Source organism: Lactuca virosa, chromosome 8 (assembly GCF_052849685.1).
Source record: "Lactuca virosa cultivar CGN04683 chromosome 8, Lactuca_virosa_CGN04683_v6, whole genome shotgun sequence".
In the NCBI taxonomy this organism is placed as follows: Eukaryota; Viridiplantae; Streptophyta; class Magnoliopsida; order Asterales; family Asteraceae; genus Lactuca; species Lactuca virosa.
The window spans coordinates 130,157,683-130,163,682 of NC_136433.1; positions in this window are offsets into that span (position 1 = coordinate 130,157,683).

The following is a 6,000-nucleotide window of genomic DNA, read 5'->3' on the forward strand; positions in this document are numbered from 1 at the left end:
AAAAAATTCATTTAATAACAACTAAAACTTATGAAAAAAAATCATACATTCAAAAATTAATACTTACAAAAAATCATGTATTCACAACTTAATACTTAGACACAAAATTGCAAAAATGGTCCCTGTGGTATACATTTTTTTGGGGTTTCAGTCCAAACCTTGAATTTTTTGGATTCATGGTCCTTTTGGCCTAGTTTGTACGTACAATTGGTCCCCCAACTTAACTTCCGTTAAGTTGTTGCTGTTAACCCCCTCATGTGCCTCCCACATGAGGGTATATTTGTCTTTTCACTTCTAAGGGACCATTTTTGCACCAGAAAAAATATATCTCCCTTTTTTTAAAAATTAATACATATTTATTTATTTTAATAATTAAAAAATAAAAGAGGTCTCTCTCTCTCTCTCTCTCTCTCTCTCTCTTTCTCAGACCCAGATGATGCTATATCTCTTCTTTCCCTCCTTGAAACTCCTTTTATTCCTTCATCTTTCACTAGTTGATCCTCTAGGAAGAAGATGTTCTTGTGGTCTTTTTTCTGCTCCATCACAAACCCAGACTCCTCATCGATGTTCCCCCGTCATCTCTCACTCTGCCTTCATCGCCTCTACTGCATAGCAAAGCTTCATCTTCGAAAGAGAAACCTCAGTTGTAGGATTTCATCTATGGAGTCTCAGCTAAACTGAACTCACTTTGAGGTAAAATATGTAAACATGAAGAACTTTACCAAAAGATTCTTCTGGGAATTTCACAGCTTTGCCTATGATCGAATCGAATGCCAAAATCGACCCAATTTTTACAACTTCTGGTCTTGAAGGAAAACTATCAATCTTCAGCTCCTTGGATCTAGGAATCTGAAAGAATAAAAGATGGGTTTTGAACAATTATAACAAAATTAATTCAATTTGTATGCAACCAAGGTGTGTACCTGAGCTTGGGCACAGGTGTGCCTCTGCTCCTCAATGAAACATCCATTAAAGAAAACCAACACCGCCAACAATCCCCAAATTTGATTCACAACCATTTCTCTTCAAAACCCTATTTCCACACACCCTGTCATTGAAAACAACACCCCGATAAACATAGTTTATTGAGTTCCAGATTTATCAAAACCTTTAAAAAAAGTTACCTTAAATAAGCAGTAGTAGCAGTATTCGTTATCAACTAGAGACAACAAAAGTTAGTTTTGAAATGTAGGTTCAATAACACCTGTTAACAAATACTGATCTACTGATCAGCTTTGAAAGATGATAAAACATGAGAATATTTAACTTCTATATGCTAAATCATACTCAACTTACATACGAAAAGGGGAGATATTAATAAAGAACAAAAGATCAAATTGATTATGAAGTAGAAAAGCAACCATGAAGGCTCCTAAATGTCAAAAAGTTCATAGCTTTCTACAAGAGAGAGAGAGAGAGAGAGAGAGAGAGACCTTTTTTATTTTCTAATTATTAAAATAAATAAATAGGTATTAATTTTATTTTTAAAAAAAGAGTGATATATTTTTTTCAGGTGCAAAAATGGTCTCTTATAAATGAAAAGACAAATATACCCTCATGTGGGAGGCACATGAGGGGGTTAACAACAACAACTTAACGGAAGTTAAGTCGGGGGACCAATTCTACGTACAAACTAGGACAAAAGGACCATGAATCCAAAAAAGTCGAGGTTTGGACTGAAACCCCAAAAAATGCATACCACAATGACCATTTTTGCAATGTTGTCTAATACTTATAAAAAATCATGCTTTCATACCTTAAATTTTTTCTAATTGAAACAATCAGATATGTATAAAATCCATGCATTAACAACTTTATAATTATAAAAAAAAATGCTTATTCACAGCTTGAGAAACTAGTTTAGAAACTTATTCATATTATTCAATGTTTAAAAACATACCTTGTTTTTGGTGAATCATTTCATCAAACACCTTCAATGCATCTTATATCCAGATCTGAGATTGTTCCATTGCTTCAGATCCATGAGCACTAATGGTAGGCAATAACAACGGTGGTGCGACATCGGTTGTTGTAGAGGTGGAGTCACATCGACAGTGGTAACATCAGATCTAGACGTCAGATCTGTTGGCGGTGACTTCGTTAGATCTATTGTTCCGGCGAAGCCAATCGGAGAAGTTTTCTTGTAATCCATCAGATCTGGATGTCGAAGATCTGGAGACGAACTAGATCTGGACTTCAAAGCAGAGTGTGACATTCTTTGGTGTTCCAACGAAGCACAATAGCTGATGTTAGGTGGTGGTCGGTGGTGATAAGGTCGACTATCAGATCTAACCAAATTGTACCAGATCTGATATGTTTTGTGTTTTAGAGAGAGAAAGTGAAGCTGAAACAACTTCTTGACTTCAGATCTGAAACCAAATGACGATCGACAGTGATGGAGGAAGGTGGTGGTTATCACCGCTCGCCGGAGCTCATAATCCGGAGGAGAAAATCGAAGATCTGAAGTCGAAAATAGTAGACTGAAGACGAAAAATGTAGATCTGAAGAGAGAAATCATAGATATGAAGCTGAATTTGTAGATCTGGAGAGGAAAATCGTAGATCTGAAGCTGAAATTGTAGATCTGGAGCCAATCGGAACTTATAGATCTGATGGTGGTGGTTCGTCGGTGGTAGGAGGTGGCGGCGGTTCGCCGGCGGTAAGAAGCAGTGGCAGTCAAGGGTGGTGGCTGGTGGTAATGTTTGTGTTCTCTTCAAGTTTGAGATGAGAGAGAAAATAATAATGTAAGAATGTATGTAGTGTGTGTAGATCTGGTTATAAAATGGGGTTCTTAATTTTTAGTGGTTTTCATTTGAACCTTTACCTATATATATATATATATATATATATATATATATATATATATATATATATATATATATATATATATATATATATATATATATATATATATATATATATATATATATATATAAATGTTCAAATGAGAACCAAAAAAGATTAAGAACCGTAAGAACCACTTGTTTTGGTCTATTCTTTCAAACTTATTTTGCAAGAATACTCTCCCAAACCCTCTCAAACTCTCCCAACAACACTTTCATCTTTTATTATATCAGATTTACACAATACATAAACTCTATCTTCTATCTCATCTCAAACTTCAAGAACACATAAACATTGCCACCAGTTCCCACCAGCCACGACCCCCTGTTGTCGTCGCCTCCTATTATCGGCGTACCGTTGCCTCCTCCGACCACCGACGAACCACCGCCATCATATCCACAAGCTCCGGTTGGCTCCAGATTTACAATTTCAACTTCAGATCTACAATTTTCAGCTTTAGATCTACAATTTTCAGCTTTAGATCTACGACATTAGTTTTCAGATCTATGATTTTCATCTTCAGATCTACGACTTTATCTTCAGATCTACAATTTTCTTCTTCTGATTTTCGTCTTTCGTCTTCCGATCTACCATTTTCTCCTCTAGATTTATGAGCTCCGGCCGATCGGTGATAACCACCACCTTCGTCCATCACTGTCACCGCCAACGGAAACACGTATTTGACAAGATCTGATGAAAATACTTCCATATCCACCGTCGATCGCCACGTGGTCTTAGATCCGGAGTCACGAAATTGTTTCAGCTTCACTTTCCCTCTCTAAAACGCAAAAAATCTTAGTTTATGGTGCGATTTGGTCAGAGCTGATACCACCGTCATCACCGTCAACTTTGTTTCCACCATCGCTACCACCACTGATGTCACACTACAACCTCCTACTATCAACATCATGTTCAGTTCTAGTCAGATCTGGTGTGTATGGTTTGATTTTTATAGATTTGTCTTATGTTGTGATATTTCATGCATATATCTGAAGCTATAATAGTGGTACACCTTAGATACGTTCCAACACCGTCACCTTCTCCATCTCTTTCTCTCTGACCTCCAGTGAAACACATCAGGTATGTCGATTTTTTATTTTTATTTTTTTTCCTTCTGCTAATATGTGAATTTAATGTTTTAATATCTCATTTATTGTTTATTTTTGTTAATCGTAGTTTTTTCTGTTGTTAAGTTGTGGATCCATGCTTTTTTTCTTATTTGTTATAACATATGCATCAAATTTTTATTCATAGTTTATGTTTGATGGTTGTTATACTGTGAATTAAAACTTAGAAGATGTGTTATTATGTTAATGTTTTATCGAATAATGTGAATTTACTTTTTTTTAACTGTGAATTGTGATTTTTAATGTTTCAACTATTCTTCAACTATGTTAAAGTTCGTTTTAACTATGAATGAGTGAATTGATATGGTTTTAAGTAGTGAATACTATGAAAGACAGTCCTAAACTATTTTTTTGTTTGTTAAAGTGTGAATTTGATGTTTTAATCTTTCATTTGTCGTATAATTTTGTTAATCTTAATTTTAACTCCGATTAAGTTATGAATGTATAATTTTTTTTGAATTAAACTTTGAATTTATTATACTAGTTTGTGAATTTTCTATATTAAATTGTGTATTAATTGTAATAAGTGTTTTAACTTGATAATATGGATGTGAATACTACTTTTTGTGTATTAAAATGGGAATTTAGTGTACTAAGTTGTGATTTTTTTGTTTTAAACTGTGAATTAATTGCATTAATCTTTGAATTTTCTTTTTGAACTACGAATTGACTGCATTAAGCTGTGAAGTTTTTAGTTTGAACTGTAAATTGACTAGATTAAGCTGTGAATTATGTGTATGAAAGTATGAAGTTATTTGTATTAAGCTATGAATTTTGTGTATAAACTTTGAATTGACTATATAAAGAGTGCTAAGTTGAAAATATGGTTGTGGATGCATACTTTTTGTGTATTAAACTTTGAATTTTGTGCACTAAACTGTCACAACTGGGAAATTTTAAATCTAGCCAAGCATAAACCCTAACCTAGTACAAGTGAAACTACATTTCAATCCTTGTTGCATTGTATCATCTATAGCCTTAGGACTTGTTTAAAGAGCTAACAAAGATGTATGTATTGAAACCTAAGCTAATTTAGAGTAGTATAAATGAACATAGGTTGAAAGACTAAGGGTTTAAAACATAAATATATAATCATTAAATGAGTTTTCACCCAAAGTAATTAATGAATTAGGGGTTTACGGTTTTGGAATTAATGGGATAAGGGGTTTACGGTTTGAGATTACTTCCAAATTGATGTTTTCGTTTTGCCTTGGACGAAAACACCACCCAAGGCCCATTAAGGGGAAAAAACCCAAAGCTATAGATCCGAAAACTCTTTTAACTTTAGCATTAACTCTGAAAACCCTCTTTATATATACATAATGCATCCGAAAACACCCATAATATCTATATATTTTACTAATTCAGCTTCCCAATGTGATATGACTCATTTACCAATGCAACCGCCTATCCTTCCTTCATACTTCAGATACTTCATTGTGAACATTTCTATTTCAATGTTACAGTGAACGAAATCTCTATTAAAACTCTCTCAAAGTATCAAACCCATTTCCTTCATCCTCTCTATTTTTAGCTCCAGAAGATCGTTCTTCTTTCAAACAAGTTACAAGCTTAAGTAAGTATTCTTCAATTATTTAGTGTTTATAGAATACTTGTGTTGCTAATACATCTTATTCACACACAATCGTGTGTTAAAATACTCATAGGATACGATCACTTTCCCGTATTCTAGTCTGAAGGTCATCGCTTTCATCTCGATATCTAGTAAAAAACATACATAAGGTGAGTTCATACCCCTACACTTTTGCAAACTTTTTCTATGTTTTTAGGGCGGGAATACAAGTAAAACACAAGAAATTTTTGTGTTTAAAAATATAAATTGTTTATTTCGTTCTATTACACTTTATAAACACTTTACGCAAAAATGCTAAATAAACGTTATTGCCAAAATTATAAACTTTTAAAGTTGTTAAAATAACGAAGATTTTATATATAACAGTCAAATAATATGAAAAACAAACACATAAATTATAATAGGTATAATTTACGGGTCAGTTCAAAAATGATTA